The following is an 18,388-nucleotide window of genomic DNA, read 5'->3' as shown; positions in this document are numbered from 1 at the left end:
CATCTGCCTCACCACGTAATGGACTGGATGGGATTTCAGCTCTATATCAACCTGTCATGTCACAATGAGATGCAGCTACTGATTGGGACTCGTAGTGGGATGTGTGTGGATGTTCTGGATGTTAGCCTCACCATGCTTGTCACTGGACCTTTTGTTAATGGGGGGGGGGCTGCGAAAAAGTGACGAGCAGGCAGGGCTGGTGTCAGGAGGTGTCACCTTCCATCTTTCCATACGCTGACCTTCTGAGGTGACTTGCCTGGCTTGGCTTAGCACAGCGTGTGCGGGACTATGTGTATGTGAGCGTATATTGCTCTCACTTTGTGAATCGATGAATCAGTTGCGGTGACGGCTGCTAAGATGTCTTTGAAATACAGACAGCAGTGGCGAAGAGAAGGTCAGGCCTCTAGTGATTCTCAATCAAGACCCAAGGACCATGTATCAGCCTCAAACACTGGTTTTTATACAGAGGTGTAACACTGAAGTTGTGCCATATTCACATTCTGCACAGGAGGGAGGATGTACAGTTGCAGAAAAAATTATTAGACCTCCCCTTGTTTTCTTCACTTTCTTGTTCATTTTAATGCCTGGTACAACTAAAAGTACATTTGTTTGGACAAATATAATGATAACAACAAAAATAGCTCATAAGAGTTTAATTTCAGAGATGATATCTATCCATTTTCCATGTTTTCTTGATAATAACCAGAATCACTTCAGTTCTTACATCAATAGCAATGGCATTGTACTGACAAAAACAGTGCTTTTAGGCATTCCATGTTTTCGTCTCTCTCAGTTTTAATCACATGATACACACAGGGGTTAGTACTTGATTGCATAAGCATTGTTTTTGATGACTTTTGATGGTCTAATAATTTTTCTGCGACTGCATGTAGAAGTGAGGTCAGTTAAAATGAAGCACTGCAAAGCGAGTTGGTGGTACGCTGGTGAAAACTGGGTCTTGGACATTGAGCTGAAAATAGACATCTCAGAACCACATCTGTTTCTTGTGCAGCATCATTCTGCTGACCTTTGGTGATTTTATCAAACAAGAGCATTCAGAAAGTTTTTAGGAACAACAACAACTAATCATGAAGTAACAAACAGTGTAAAGTAGGTTCTCTTCCCAAAAGAGTGGAGTTATATAAATTGCATATTATATACAGTATAAGACTTTTGATTGTTGTTGGATGCTGGCTTCATAAAGCTTGTCTCCTATAGATTCCAACTTCTTTGTAGAAATTCCGGTCTTTTTTTTTTTTTTTTTTCTGGGAAACTCTAAAGAGTGTACTGCAGTTCTTTTTGTAAATTATTAAATTAAAGTCTGTTATTAAGATTTTAGACGTAGACGGAACTAGAGGCCTTGACAGCTTGCCTGTTAAATTAGACTTTGAGGGCTTGTGTTTACTGAGTGAAGTATTGTTTTCCCTGTCTGACTGGTCTACTGCACTTGTGGATAGTAGGTTACACTAACAAGACTGTCATATGATTTTGTTAAGCAAATGCATCATAATGACCTTTTTTTTTATCATGAACATATTAGCCTATCAGAAAGTTAGTGTTAACATTAGCTCACTCATCACCACTCACTCCTCCCTAGCTCTATCTTGTCCAAATATGGTCAGCTCTGGCTTTAAACATTAACTTTAAGCTTCAGAAGTCTAAGTGTAATTCCAAGACCAGTCTACACGGTGGGGAAGCAAAATTTACAATGAACATTTAGTTGTTTTTTCTCAGCAGGCACTACGTCAATTGTTTTGAAACCTAACATATATTGATGTCATAATCATACCTAACACTATTATCCATACCTTTTCAGAAACTTTTGCCCATATGAGTAATCAGGAAAGCAAACGTCAAAGAGTGTGTGATTTGCTGAATGCACTCGTCACACCAAAGGAGATTTCAGAAATAGTTGGCGTGTCCATAAAGACTGTTTATAATGTAAAGAAGAGAATGACTATGAGCAAAACTATTACGAGAAAGTCTGGAAGATACTATTAAAGAAGAATGGGAGAAGTTGTCACCCGAATATTTGAGGAACACTTGCGCAAGTTTCAGGAAGCGTGTGAAGGCAGTTATTGAGAAAGAAGGAGGACACATAGAATAAAAACATTTTCTATTATGTCAATTTTCTTGTGGCAAATAAATTCTCATGACTTTCAATAAACTAATTGGTCATACACTGTCTTTCAATCCCTGCCTCAAAATATTGTAAATTTTGCTTCCCCACCCTGTAGATAGATAGATAGATAGATAGATAGATAGATAGATAGATAGATAGATAGATAGATAGATAGATAGATAGATAGATAGATAGATAGATAGATAGATAGATAGCACTCTGACCTTTACACTCACCAAACGCTATTACTGCTTTTTACTTTAGTAATACAGGCATGAATCAGTGTTTTCAGTATAGAAATAACCCACAGTCAAAGGTGAATTAAAAGAAGAATCATCACTTTAGATTATTTTCAACAAATTGCCTTTCATTTCCTCATAGCATGAGCATATGTACATGCTGAGTGCTGTACATGCAGGACCTGATCAACCTGCTGAGTTTCTGAGCAGGAAGAGTTAGAAATGTTTTTTTTTTTTTTTCTCAGGTTATTCTGGGAATCACACTTGAGCTAAGACGTGTGTTACATGTGCTTCCTCTACATTCAGACCACATTCTGCGCTAACAAACATGAGAATTTATAACATGCGGCACACACTATATATGATGATTAACTATTGTATTTACTTCTCTCTGTGTGTTTTTATCTGCTGGTCTCAGCAAAGTGATTGTGTTAGATATTGATGCAATGCTCTTCACGCCTTTATGGAGTGTAAAATTAACGAGCTGTCGGCTATGTGGATGAGATTAAATGCTATGTGCGTGTGTAAGTTTATGTGTGTGTCCATGATTCATTGGTGTGGGCGTTTGAAGAGCTGCTGCTCTGCATGCTAAACTGACGCCACAGGCTGTGAGGGTCAGCATGCACTGAGCTCAGGAAAAGGATACCACAGTTGGGAGGAAAAGCTGGCTTACTGTCCCTCTGGCCAACAGTAAGATGCCCAGCCAGACGCTTTCAAGATCACAGCTATCACGATGTTGAAATGTATGTAATATTATCCAGGGTAATCTTTCAAAAGAACTTTTAAGTCATTAAAAACTGTTTCTTCACAACCGAATTTTGCCAACAGAAAAATTGCTACCCCTTTAATTTGATGACTAAAACTCAAACAGGATTGGGAAAAAAAAAAAAAAAAAAAATCAGATTCTGCTAAAGCTGGCTGCTGCGTGTTGTTTAATGCAGGAGGTATTTTAGGGTGTGGGATGAATAAAACATCGCAGCACCTTGTTTATTTCCATCCTTCAACCGTAACTCGTTCTTTACATAATTGAATTCTCGTCCTTTGAGGCAGTGCATCTAATTGCACCTTTCCCCGTTAGCCAGGGAATGATTTGTTTCCATGCTGACTCTAAACTCTGATCCTCTGAGGGCTGAACCTCAGAGAGGAGAGCTCTCCTGGATCATACAAAAGGGTCTGGGGTCACTGTTTCAATCCTGTTAGTGCTAAGAGAGGGGAGTATTGCATCATCTTGTTGCCTGAGGATCTTAAGCTTCTTCTGCCTGTCGCCCTGTCTGTCTGTCTGTCTGTGTATCTTTCACTGTGTGAGAAGCTGCCTTTCTACCTGGCAGCCATTCACTGAAAGATTTACATCCTAAAGTGCACTGCCCTCATTCTCCTCTCCATCTTTGGCACTGCTGCAAGTTAGGTCAAAGTACCTCCCCTCCCCCTCTTCCTCTCCTTCTTTTTCCACACAATGTGATTTTGTTAATGTGTGATTTGTTGCCTAATCTGTCAGGTTGCACATCACAGCACTGACTGTGGGAGATGTTTGGTCTATTGTGCACTAAAGCTCTTTATGCGCAGCCATGTCCTCTCCATATGAACGCCATTGTGACTCACAATTAATGATCACATTCAACTCCACTTCCGCTTTCTCACACTGACACTGATTAGCATTCTGCTTCAACATGCAGCCAGTGGAAAAGAGGATTTACAGGTAATGAGCACGGTAAAGTTAGATGTTACCTTTGTTACAAGCAAATCTGTGGCAAAAAAAGGCCTCTTTCATCAACATTATAGCTGTAAAGAGCAGAATTAGAACTGTTGAATTCGATTAATTTTTCCCATTAAACACACATTGCACTTACATATTAAAACACGCGTCTTGTGTTTTGGGTCAAATGATTACAGCGATCTTCATAATCACTCTAACAATGTTTAATTTCATTGGCTATCACTGCCAATAACTTTTACCAAGTTAATGTTAAAGGTCCCGTATTATGCAAATCTCACTTTGTGACAGTTTTCTTATAGTAGTGTGTGTTGCAGTAGCCTCATTATGAGGTTGGAATTTGAAAACTGTCTGTTTCCTCCCTGCCTTGCTACACCACAGTTTGTGAAAATGCCTGCTCAAACGAGCGAGTTTGAGTTGGCTCCGTTTATGACGACATAAGCGGATTTAACTCCTCCCCCTGACTGTGCCCCCACCCTGGCAAAGCGAGCCCCGCCCTGGCATAGTACCTCTTGGACAACAAACATGGCGAAGGCGAGACACGCAAGTTGTGGTGTTGTTGGCTGCACACACCAACACCATAGTTTATTTTTGCTCCCCACTTCCGAGCCTCTCCGTAAAAAGTGTCTGGATTCTATCTGTGATGGTCATGGACCAAACAACATTCCCAAACGCTTGTATGTGTGTGCCCGGCATTTCACGGAGGAGTGTTTTTCGAACATGGGCCCATACAGCTCCGGCTTAGCACAAAGACTCCGAATCAAGAAGGACGCAGTACCAACGCTTCGTGACCCAAGTACAAGTGTGGGAGATGTAAGTTCTGATCATTTGTTTGTATCTTTACTGCATAACCCTACATTACGGATAAGCTGGTGGGTGTTGATGTGTACGTTTAACGGTAGCATGGCAGCTAACATAGCTCGGTTACTGCTGCTAACGTTTGCGTCCCCGTTAACATGCAAGAGCTGATAATATCCAGAGACATTCAACAGAACTCCTTTGAACACGGGCCTTTTGTGGTTGGCATCAGTAGAGTTAGCATCAAGCTTGTTAGCAGGTGCCTGCATTAGTGGTGGCAGGCGTCTTTCCGTGTCAGGTCCATGAACCCGACATAACACCGCCGTTTTCCGTCGGGGCTCAATCACGCCTCAAGGCAAAGAAAGCCAGTGTTTGGAAAGACGTTCTGTCTGAGACATGTGTATTGTAGACGAGAGAGCCATGGCTTCAGTCAACATTAGCGCGTAGTACCGCTAGCGTAAGCCGCGTCCTCTCCCAGAGAGGGGAGGGGGAGTGGGCGTGGACAGATGCGTTCATTTGCATACCCGGAAGCAGGCCCAGAAACAGCCTGTTTTGAGGAGGGCAGTGAGAGGGACTTTTTCGACCGCTGAAACTCCGAACAAAGGATGATTTTGGGGCGAACAAACTTAAATACTATGTTTTTGGGCTTCTGAGACCTATATGACGTGACTGAAAAATAGCATAATACGGGACCTTTAAAGTTTAAAGCTACTCATGGCTGTTCCACTTGAAAGAAATAAGAATGTGTATATATGTCACTAAACATGATAACATTTGTGAAATGCTCTGAGTGACTAAACTGTGTCAGATAGTGTCTATGTAGTGGAAGTAGTGGATCTGCAATGCATGGGAATTGATGTGTCATACTATTCTTTAATTTGTGAGAAATAGCAGTAGAAAATGCACGAGATGTGTTGAAATGTTCAATATCCCATAAGGACCCGGTGTGACACTTGTGGTAGTTCCCAAATTAATTTTTCTCTATATTTAACCTTCCATAAGTGGTTTATCACCATTTATTGTTATATTATCTTCTGTATTTTGTGCTTTTTCCAGTGAAAATCTGGTATTTTCCAACATTTAATTTACTAATTATACAGATGTTCATAAAAGCTCAGAGTAAAGTTAAGGATTATTATATCAAAAATGGAGAAAACTGAAGAAAAAGTACTTTCAATCCTTAAGTGATTTACTCACTATTTACTCTGATAGTATGCTCTGTATTTTGCATTTTTAAGTGAAAATCAGGTTTTTTCCTTTATTTAATTCACTGTTGATGTAGATGTTCATAAAAGCTCAGATTAAAGTCAAAAATAGAGAAAACTGAAGAAAAAGTGACTTTTTTTTTTTTTTTTTTTTTTAGCAAAATCTATCATTAACTGAACTTAAACCAACTGTGTCCATCCACTGTCATTGATCCAACTCCATGGGTTTTACTGGTGAATCAATGTTGTAGAAGATGACGGTGTTTCCACATTCACTATGGAGCCTCTGAACGTCCAAATGGGTCATATCTGATGACCATGAAAAGATGACAAACTGTATTATACACCAATTATTTATATGGATTAGTGGATCAACAGGGATTAAACAGTTAATATCAGTAGATGATTTTGGTAGATGGTGGATGTTTGGGTCTTTATAGGACATATAAGAATGGCTTGCATACAGAGGTGACATTTGGAACAGGGCTGTTCTGTTCTGGGAATATAACAGTCTTCTACAATGTTGATGACTCAATTTCTGAGCTAATGACTCTTTTCGGTTGCCCACATCCATGATAACAGCCTGTGGACTGATTTCTATGTAGAGGACTCAGGTCGAGTTTTCCGTAAAAATCATTAGCAGAAGTGTCTCTCTTCTGCTCCTCTAAAGTGGCCACAGTGTACATCACCAGCCCCCATTAGCTTTGAAATTAAGTCAGTTAACGTCACCAAACAACCTGCTCTGAGTGCAACACAGTCTTCACAGAATACTGCATATTTAACCTTTACATTGACTGTACTGATTTCTTTCATGGATGCTATCCAAGAAGGATTTGTCATGCTTCCACGCTTTTCGAAATATCCCAAAAGATGCAGTAAGTTAAATACTTCCTGTGACAGAGCTTATTTAGAACATTTTATCATCTATTTATTTTAGTGCATTGCCTATTTGAAAAAAGGCACAAATCGCCTCCAGAAAATGTAAAAACCTTTATGAAATTGAGTTTTACAAACCCTATATTTCCATCAACCTTTCCTAATGCCACTGTGACTCTAAATCAGACATGAAAATACATTGATGGTTGGAAACGAATGAACAGAACCAACCATTAAAGTATTAGAATCTATCAGCAATTTGCTAAGGTTTAATGGAGGAAGCTAAAGGTCCTCCTCAAAAGCCTGAACCTGAGTAGAGCTATGACTCACTTAATGGATGGTACAAAAATAGAGAATTAAAGCCTGTGATTCATGAAGACTAGCAGCAAACAAAAAAAAAACAACCTCCAGTATTGATCACTATCTTATGATGTTGACTTAACACTGTACTGCATATTTACTCCTGCAGGTAGACTGTCATCAGGCAATGCTTTTGACAGTTGAGGTCACAACATTTTGCAAAACAGGCAAATCTCTCAGACAACAAGAATGTGAGTTAGATGTCCTGTCCTGTAAGGTAAGGTGAAATGCGGTGGCTTGTTGTGTTGCTGCAGTAAGCCGGGCCCTAAGACACTGACCAGGCCCTGTCACTCCCAATTAGCCCTGTTCAGCCTCTCACCGCTCCTAATTCAGTCCTTCTGCTGACCTCAGCCTGGAGTAAACTACTCACACACTTCACTACTTACTGCTAACCTGCAATCAAGAGCTGTGTTCTCTCTGCTAATTTTTCATCTCCATTTATGCAGTAGGTGTAATGACATCAAATACTACTGTGGAATGAAATGTGATCACTTTGTAGAATGCAATAAGCAAATGTAAGGCTTCAGTGCAACGTTAAACGCATGGGGACCCACAGTAATAACCAGTGGTGGTGTGTGCTAAAGACGACTGGGGAGTATGAACACAGCAGTTAAGGAACTGTGTGCAGGGTCACACTTGTCAGATTATAATGCTTGTCATAAACCTTTCATTTTAATGTTTGATTAAAGTCCACTTCCATTTTTTTTCTTCTGGGGCAAAGACTCCTGCATACCTCATACAGCAAAACCATTACCCATTCTCTTTTCCAGTCAGCTGTTATGGTTTGAGTTTTGTTGCCTATGTAACTTTCTGTTATGATATGTTAAGGCAGATATATCACATACTTTAACATTTCATTGTTAAATACCAGCAACAGGGAGAGTAACATAAAGCATGATCCTGACTAGACACAACAACGAAGGACCAAAAAATTTTTACCATAGCACAGCATTTTGAAAAATTTGATAGTCCACTATAACTCTATCTTACTTGTTTATTTTCTATCTTGTTTATTTTATTACCCCACCCCCCGAAAGGGAGGCAAGGGGTATTGTTTTTGGTTTGGTTGTTTCTTTGTTTTTTAACACTCTAGCAGCAAAACTATTGGTTGACTTCATACCAAATTGGGTTTATAGATTGCCAGTGACCCAGAATAGATGTGGTAACAGTAGGTCAAAGTTCAAATTTTAAATAAATTTTTTAAAATCTTTTTTTTATTTATTTTTTTTTTATTTACTTATAATGGACAAAATTTCACATGTCTGTAGCAGCAAAACTATTGGTTGAATTCATACCAAATTGGGTTTATAGATTTTCGGTGACCCAGAATAGATGTGGTTCCATTTTGGGAAAAGTAGGTCAAAGTTACAATTTTGAATGATTTTTTAAAATCCTTTTTTTTCCTTCCCATTTACTTACAATGGGTGAAATTTCAAATGTCTATAAAAATACATCAATTTTGTTTTGAATTTACTTCAAACTTGGCACATATATAGAGGCAACTGATATGCTGACATCAGCACTCGCATAGACATGATGACATCAGCTGGATCGATGCCAAAATAAACTACAATATGTGCAAAGGTTGGGTTTGTTGTGCCTGGCGCCACTTGATTTGTTTTATTTTATTTTATTTTATTTACTTTTACTTACATGGCAATAAACATGATTCTGATTCTTCTGATTCTGAGTCTGATGTTAGTTTTACAGATTTTCATGTTCAGTCCAATCAGGCCTTACATTTGGGATAAGATTATGTGGAATACTGCTCAGCAGGGAGGCCTTCTGTATCTAAAACAAACATCTGAAAATGATATTTATACCAAACAGGGTTACCAGACTGGTTCTGGGTTACTCGGTTAGAAGGAGCTCCAAAAAGCTTTGCTCAGGTCTCTATTGACTCAACGGAGAGCAAAGAATTTCCTCTGGTAAGGTCACATTGTTCTACTACACAATTGAGAGTGAAAAGCAACTGTGTACCAAAACCTGTGACATAACAGTAGATTACAATAGTACCCAGTTTTCTGGTTATATAGTCATAGCCCAGATTAATGTTAATGTGAAACCCATACAGGTGTGTAATAGTTTTGTACTATTTTCTCCTTTGCACTACATGAGCTGAATTATACTGATTGTTTTTCCATGTAGATTGATGATTTTTATGATGTATAAATATGGAGTATAGCAATTCTGATGCACATTTAATGTACTAATGCCACTATAGATGTATTTTGTGTATCAATCAATCACTCAATCAATTAGTTTATTACAAACAGTTATTAAAATCAACAATTCGTTACCCTAATACATTTTGTAATAGGACACCCCAGAAGCAGTCCTTAGATCATAAATGTGTTCTCTTTAATATGTAATAAAAGACATAATTTACATTATATTTTTTAAGACATCAAATGTTCTAGATAATTACAAGAACATTTAAAAATATTTGCCTATCTTCCTGACGGTGATTAATTTCCTATTCCTAAGTCCTATTGTAATCAGCATATTCCAATATTCTCAGATAATTTAATAGTAAGATATGGGGCTTTACCCACATACATACAGAGTTTACATGATTTGTATATCAGCCATGCAGGGTTTTGTGTATATATCTATTTCTTATGTAGATTAAACTAATGAGGATTCTAAATAAACAAATATATTGGATACATGTAAACTTTTGTAAATCGATAGTGTTCTCATTCTGTGATTGCAGCTGGAGTTTCTTCTCCTTTTTAAATAAATGTATATATGCCTGTTAGAAAGCACTGTTTCAGAAAGTTCTGTTATTTTCATGTTAAACAATACTGTAACTAAATACTTCTTCAAGTTCCGTTCGATGAGTGTTTGAAGCAGAAACTGACAAACTGATGCACAGGATGAGCATTAGGGCATTAACCAATAGCTTATAGTGAGTGAAATGTATTGATGTATTTTTGCAATGACAGGTCAGAAGTTCACCACACAACCAGCAGGCAAAATGAGCTGAAGCACGAAGTACTGCCTCTGTATCTGCTCACTTTTCGTCAACTGATCTCAGCAAGATTACCATCTTGACATGCAAATATCGAGGACTTCAATTTTTTTTTTTTTTTTTTTGCATTCAAGAGCTTATATTTCAGTCCCTACCTCTGCCTCTCCAGCCTGTGACAGCCATATCAAGCAGCGATAAAGAATAATATGGGCCAGAAAAACAAAAAGTAAGATGATCTGTTGTTTTGGAGGAATGAGGATGTGACGGAGGTAGAGGTTACAGTCCAAGTGGAATGAATAAGAGCGGCCTCTTCCCCGGCAGTAGAACATATGGGCTTCATTCATGCGTCTGTGTGTGTCTATGTAGTGACTGACAGCTGGTTTCAAGTGAACAGGAGGGAAACCAGAGACGAGGAGGTCAGCAGACACTGGGCTCACTGGCTCAGGTTGATTGGGTCAGTGTTTCCACTCACACCTTACCATCCCTTGACAGAATCCACTGCAAAAAATATCCAATTGAATGTGTCATTTAATCAAAAGCCAGGCATAATTTTTCTTCCAAGAAATGAACGCATCCGCCGCTCAGGTTCTCCCACAGTCATTACAACTGCAGCTTCACTAAGCAGATCTTAAAACCGCATAGTACAGAACTGCATGATGAAGTTCCGGTATTTTTTACAGTGCGCTGTCAGTCTATAGGTTTCATAGAGGGCTTGTTTACCTCTTTGTGCCGCCATCCTGTGATGCTCAGCTTTCTGCAACAATTTCATATGGAAACTGATACCTATGCGGCAGTGATGATTACCAAGGATCTTTACAGGGATGCATTCACAAGGATTATGCAAATGTGTTCTCGCTCAGCAGTCGAGGATGAGGATACAGGATCCTGGGGAAGAAGTTACTTTAGCTGGGACAAAAAGCCCAGGGCAGCAGCAGTAAACAAACTGAGACGTGACAGTTAGACACACTGTGAGACGCCCACAGGTCATATCTGTCTCTACTTACTCCTCTGTTCTGCTTTCTATTCTGATCTTTTTTTCCACCATTTACTTCATTTTTAGTCATTCTACACACCACTTTTATGCTTGAGATCTTTTTTGTCCCACATGTAAATATGTTCATTAAATATAGTGTGCATACAAACTATGAAACTTATTGGAAATTACGAGAGTTTCATGTATTGACGTAAATATTAGGATTAACATCATATATGACAATATAACAAGTGGTGCCAGGCACAGCAAACCCCACCCCTCGCATGTATTGTAGCTTATTTTGGCATTGATCAACTCTTTCATCCATATTCAATATTTGTTAAATATAAAAATTATATACTATGTGCCAAGTTTGAAGGAAATTGAAACAAAATGGATGCTTTTATAGACAATTGAAATCCCGTCCATTAATTGGGTAAAGAACAAGAGTTAAAAATTCAACAAAACAAAACAAAACAAGCTATCACTTAGATATTTTGCAAAATAATGTCTAAAATTAATCTCTATATCTCTGCAAAGTTTTAAGGAAATTTAGTTACAGTTGATGTTTTTATAGCTATTTGAAATTTTGCCCATTAAAATTAAAAATTCATAAAAAACGTGAACTTTGATCTACTTTTCCCAAAATGTAACCACATCTACTCTGGGTCACTGGCAATCTATAAACCCAATTTAGTATGAATTCAACCAATAGTTTTGCTGCTAAAGTGTTTACAAGCAAACAAACAAACTAAACTTAAAACAATACCCCTTGCCTCCCCTTCAGAGGGTGGGGTAATAATAATAGCACAGCAGTTGCAATAAAAGAGTAATAATGTTGAGTATCTCATTGCAGCAGCCCCTGCCAGTGTTCATATCATTAAGCAGGGAGTGGGTTTAGATCAGGTGGGCTTATTTTGGTGTAAACCCACCACTGCAGTGAAGGAATATTTAACAAGACCTGCAGTTTTGGAGACCTGGCCTGACCCAGTGTTATAGCCATCACTATTCAGCCTTTGGCAAAGTCACTCTGATCCTTCCACTGCCCATTTTGCTGCTTCCAACACATCATCTTTGAAGACTAAATGTTCACTGTTTCCCTCATACATCCATTGTCACAATATAATCAAAGTATTGCCACATCACTTGTCAGTGGTCAGAATGTTACAGCTGATACATATCATATGTCATACTTTATTTTCCACATACTCCTCTTTTTCAGTTTGATATTTTGAGATATATTTAATGAAAACTGCATCATACAAGCTGTTCAAAAGTATTATTTTGACAATTTCATACAGTATAATCTGTGTAACTGCATTTGCTATTCCAGTTTGCTTTAGTTACATCACATACAATAACATTTGCCAAAGAAAAAAAAAAAAAAAAAGTGATGGTTGCTGTCCAGTGTAGTTACAGCACTGAAGTAAAAGGTTCACTTGTGAACATTGAAAAAAAAAGAACAACTGTTCTGTTGCTGATATAAGACATTTATAAGAACAGTTTACCAATACTCTTTGTGGCACCAAAAATGACTGTGAGAAAAGCTATTAAAATATGTCATGACTGAATATTCCACTAATACTCTTGTGTACGTGCAGCTTTTCAGTCTATATTATAAAAGGGAAGTGGACTTTGTTTGTGTGTGTGTCTCAGGCATCACACAAAATCCAGAAAGTGCTGACTGCTGCAGTTTGGCTTACTTATGTATTTTTGGTCAAAGAAGAGACTAGTGAAAACAGCAAGTTGATAGGACCAGTATTTTGGGAGGTATTAGTAATTTTGGAATACAATAGCCTCCCAATTGCTAATCATGCTGCTATGCCCAGAATCCTAGAATCATTGTTGAAGTGAGTTACCTAGCAACAGATAAACAATAGGGCCACATTGCCATGGTGTCAAAGTTCATGTGCAGAAACAGACATGCCAGCTGAGAGATTATTCACCTGAAAATGCCAGTGGAATTTACCAAGAAAGCGAAGAAAGTAAAGGAATGAACTGGATCAGAGGATCTAGAGTTTGTCATTAGTATTCTGAATAATTGTTTTGAAATCTGTTTTGTAATGTGCTGAACTTGTGCCCTTTTTTTTTCATTGTGTCAGTATCGAGTTTTTTCCTTTTTCCACTGGTGTTAAAATTTTTGAGTACTGCCTCCCTTTTTCATTCCTTCCCCGTCCTTCTTAGAAAAGGCTGGCATTTGCAACATTTGCTGACTACCACAATCTGTTGATATCCAGGTCTATGGCAATGTTTTAAAGTCGGTATATTTCTTCTTTCTGCTACCAGCAGTACTAGCTTTGCTTTTGTGCATCCATCTCTGACCTTGGACACTTTTTTTGTTTTTTTTTTAACAACACACAGAACTGACAGTAAAGGAGCAGGAGGCTGTGGGTCAGAAACTGCAGTAAAAACCCAAAAGAATGTGCTGTATACATGTCTGAGGAACGCTCCTAAAACATGAATAATATCAGTAAATCCCACCTGTCTTCATCGCAAAATGCTGCCTTTGGAAAAAATACTACTTTAGGAATATCTATATGTAATATGACCTATAGGAAATATGCTATGCTGTGCTATTCAGAATAATTATACTTAAGATATTAACGCACATGTAAGAATTGTAAGTGGTCTACCATAAGCCATCTGTGTGAGACAGTTAGGACTTAATTCACAGTCACTGATTCCAGAAATTTAAAGCTCACGGGCAAACAGCCAAAACAAGAGGATAAGCAATGAACATGTGCCACTACATACACCCATCTACAGAAACAAATAGCTTCTCATTATATCTCAGTTGTGCCCTGTAGCAGGCTGAGTATTTAGACAGTTGTCCTGAGAAGTTTGCAGTGAGCTACTGTGTTAGATTGTGAGCAAATTAGTTTGGACCCTGAGGGCTATGTTGATGCCAGGCTTCAGGGCTTTGGATGTGTATGAGTGTCCGAATGTGTGTGTGTGTGTGTGTGTGTATGTGCCAGCTATGCATGTAAAAGACAGCGTATCCGACTTTACGGGAGATGGAGGGCATCACTGCGTGTCCCTGTGTGCCTTTGCCAGTATCCAAAAATAACTATGGGACTGTGTTGACCCTTTTCTACTGAATTCATCTGAGGGGTAAAGGTCACAGATGTGTCAGCAGTGTGTATCGTCTGCCAGCTTGTGTTCCTCCTCTACTGTTATTTAATGTGTTTTATTTGTTTTTATGTCTGTGGACAGCACTTTAGCCAAATGTGTTGTTTTTAAAGTGCTTTATAAATGAAGTTGACTTGACTCCACTGCCCTAAAATGCAATGTTTTTAAGAAAATAACACATACTACACTGAGTTCCCTCTTGACTTTCCCTGTCTCCTCTTCCTCCTTAACCTCTCTCTCTCTGTATTTGCTGTGGCAGCTGTGGTTGCTCTTTTAATTTTAGTAGGCCTGTTGGCTGCATGGTGATTAATTGGACGGCAGGGCTCAGGTTGTAAATAGATGTTCTATTCTCATGGTTGTTTTCCCCGGCTAGAAGTCCATGCAGCTGATTATGTACTCACTGCATGTGAAACAGCAGGTGCGAGAAACCCCAGGTTAACACAAAGAATAAAATACAGCTTCCTCGTGTGTGTGTGTGTGTGTGTGTGTGTGCTTTTGCTACCCATGACAGACATGGAGTAGAAGCTGAACAGAAAAAAGATGTGAGTAATGCACATTGATATATTTTTCACAACACTGTTAGCACACACAGTATCCAGACAACCCAAGATGCTGTCCCTTAGTCATAACCCTAAATGTACTCATCACAACAGTAAACACAACAGGAAAACTGAGCTTCAGGCATCATAAAATCAAGTATATCAACATTATTTGAAAAGTACAATTTTATTTTCTGTTCAAGCCCTTTTTCAGCTTCCCTTAGCACTAATCAACCCATTTCCCGAGGGTAGCTCACAAAAACAAAAGCCACAGCAGATGCAGTCCTACTGTCCATCAACAAACAGACATGTGGACAAATACCAAACCAAATACCCCAGGGAGACTGTGAGACAGTGTGAGCATGAGGCTCACATGCCAAAACGAGGCATCCGTTTTTAATAGAATTCCTAGCTTGATAACCTAATTGAATCTGTATGAAATGAGACATCAAAACTGAATTTAGACCCGTAATGTAGTCATGCTTAAATACATTATTCTGTCCTGAATGTTCAGTGAGAACAGAAATCATTTCAGCATGATCTGTTCATGTAGTTTTCTCATTCACTACCAAAAACACAAGTGACACTTTTTTTAACTGAAGGATGTCGGAATTCAGTTGCCGCTGTAATATTGTTTCTTGCAAATCTGTTTTCTAAGAAGAAATTCAGCTTATTCTGCAATGAATAATAGTATGAGGGGAAGCTTCTGTGCCATATGATGATATAAACCACAAGAATAAAATGAGAAACAGACTGTGTGCACTTATTGCCTGTTGTTACTGAATGATGGAGTGAAAAGGGTTTATGATGTCACACTGAAGCTGACTTTTGGCCCTCTGGGTATAAAATATCATCATCTCATCATGATAATTCTTTTACACATCTGTGTGAAATCTTGTCATCATTTTTTTATGAGTTACTGAGTAACGTCCAAAGGGCAAAGACCTTGGCTCCAAATGAAGTAAGTATAAGTATCTTAAAGCTGTAATACTACTGACAGCTGCTGGAGTTGGATCCAAAAAGCCCTGGGTCAACACATGTATACTGAAAATCTCTTAAAAAAAAAAAAACAAAAAACTTGTTTTCCAAGAGTTATTCCACATCTCTCTGTTCTATTTGGACCTTCTAATAAGTGATCTAGTGGCCCGTCTTTAAATTTTTTCCCATTAATTTATAGTCTTTGTAATGTATAATGTCTGCATTTTAGGCTTTGATTAACAGATTTGTATGAAGGCTCACCTGCCTGTGGAGTTGAACTTTGACACCTCTTTATTTAACAACCACAACAACTTGAGTGTAGTTGCCGTTAATGTGCTATTATAACACTACTGCAAAAGGAATTTATAACTCAGCACTTGACAACGTTTACAGCATTGCAGGGTTAATAAACTAGCAGTTAGCATTAGCTCACCTGTGATGCCTTGAGCCACTTCTGCAACCTTTGTCCAAATATGGTCATGTCTAATTCCAAAAGGCTGACTTGTAAAACCAATGAATACAGTTGTCCACTAATAATATACAGTCTATAGTTATGACCAAAAACTTGTTTTGAGAGGTCTCAGCACCTTTGGAGAAAGTCCATCAAGGTGTAAGAGAGGCATCATAAACATAATGGAGATCGACCAACAGACTGACCAGGACATGAACATGAACATGGACTTTAGAGCTAGTTAGCCTACATAAAACACTGCTCAATTTAACCACATGGTCATAGACACTTTTGAAATAATAACAATATTACACAATGTAAGTATATAATATTGACAGCCAACTCAGTGTAACCTAGTTTGCTCCTTCTGTCTTGGTCAATTAACCATTATTGTTAGTTTGCATACAAAAGCAGGAAAACCAGTATAGTCTAAAAGATCAAAATAAGCATTTTTGAAGCCAAACTGTGCTAATGTGAAAGGTTAAAATGAAAGATGGTAAAATAGGCTATGTAAAGTTTCTGTTGGAGTCTGTTTTCTGCAGAAAGTTTCTTGTTTTCTAGCGTTAGGTAACTCCATCTCAAAACCAACAACTGTCGATGTTGCCTACAGCAGTGGTAAGTTTAGATAAGTTACGTTTATTTAACAGGGAACATGGACAACAAAATATAAATTTCAGAGAAGAGAAAAGATGCATTAAACCAGATTTAACTACTAGCAGCATGCGACAAGTGTGCAACATTAGCAATGTTGAATTTAGTTTAGAAATTAATTTATCTAATGTCAATAAACAACTGAACTCCAACACAAACTTAATTTAAACACAAAAGCTCACACAAACCTTACATACTGAACTTTAATATGATGTGAAGAAACATCACATTAAGTGGAATTAACATCTTAATATTTTAACTGCGTATCACTGTGAAGGTAATAAAGACTTATATTAAACACACAATAAACACAATATTTCACTCAAAGACCTACTATGCTTGTTCATTATCTGTGATATCTTTGTCTTAGATGTACATCTCACATCATTACAGGAAGAGAAACAAAAATTTTAATTTATTGTTGCATGCTGTCGGTTTTTGATGAGATACTAGCTGTTTGGTACATATTTCTGAGTTTTCATGGCCTGGCTCAGTTACAGCTTGAAGTTGTCATGTCTCAATTGCCTTCTCTGTCCAGCTTTTGTAGGCACAACACACAGCAGTTCCCCCCCTGGAGGAACCTCACATTGGAGTCCATGTGAACTCTGAGTAGTGTCTGGATTTGGGGAGGTGGTGAGTGTCTGCTGGGTCCATGTGTTCATTCATGCATGTGTTAAGAAAACAGAGTGTGGAAGGAGACAGAGGAGCGCATAATGTTGATGGAAGTTACCTGAAATGACTTTCCAGCTCTAAGGTGCCTGGAAAAGTGTGATTGCTGCAACAGGCCAATTAATTTCCACGTAGATGTACATAGGCCCATGTGTGTTCATTTGTGGTTTTGTGTTAGTGTGAGAAAAATGAGCGAGAATAGACTGTGCTGTTTACTGGTTCTGTTAATGAGCCTTACCTTTTTACCCTTGTTAAAAGTGTCTCACTTCTGCAGCAGCTAGAAACTGCTACAATTAATAAACATCTTATTTATTCCCTCTCCTTATGTACTAGCATTTATGAGTTTGTCTGTATATACCTGTCACTCAAATGTTGCACTGAAAAGACTTTAGTTTTCTCAGCTCATCTCAACTTAGCTTTTAGGAGACGAGTGTTGTCACAGAAGTGCACATACAAATGGGCAACCTTTTTCCTTCACACACAGGCCCACATACATTCAGTTTTAGCACTCCGCCTATTAATAGATCCGTCTAGGTCTGCTGCTGCTCTAACGTCACTCCACTTTACTTGTCAGTAACTCTGAGCCTTGGAAACAGCACCCATGACACCACTAACGTATCACATGATGAAGGGAAATAGCCAGCAATCCAGCTGCCCCTATCAGCTGACCAGCTGGAAAAAAAATAACCAAAAACTCATGCAGACAACATCAG

The 18,388-nt window shown here is 38.4% G+C and overlaps 1 long non-coding RNA gene across 1 annotated transcript in view; it reads left to right on the top strand.

Annotated features, from left to right (window-relative positions):
- Nucleotides 1–17,634, top strand: part of LOC115410042 (uncharacterized) — a 77,984-nt gene extending 60,350 nt beyond the window's left edge. The window contains exon 4 of the long non-coding RNA XR_003934043.1: nt 17,545–17,634. This is a non-coding gene — a long non-coding RNA (uncharacterized LOC115410042). The remainder of the gene's footprint in view (nt 1–17,544) is intronic.
- The last annotated feature ends 754 nt before the right edge of the window (nt 17,635–18,388 follow it).

Source organism: Sphaeramia orbicularis, chromosome 19 (genome assembly GCF_902148855.1).
Source record: "Sphaeramia orbicularis chromosome 19, fSphaOr1.1, whole genome shotgun sequence".
NCBI lineage: Eukaryota > Metazoa > Chordata > Actinopteri > Kurtiformes > Apogonidae > Sphaeramia > Sphaeramia orbicularis.
The sequence above is the reverse complement of the archived record's forward strand: the minus strand, read 5'-3'. Positions and strand labels throughout refer to the sequence as shown.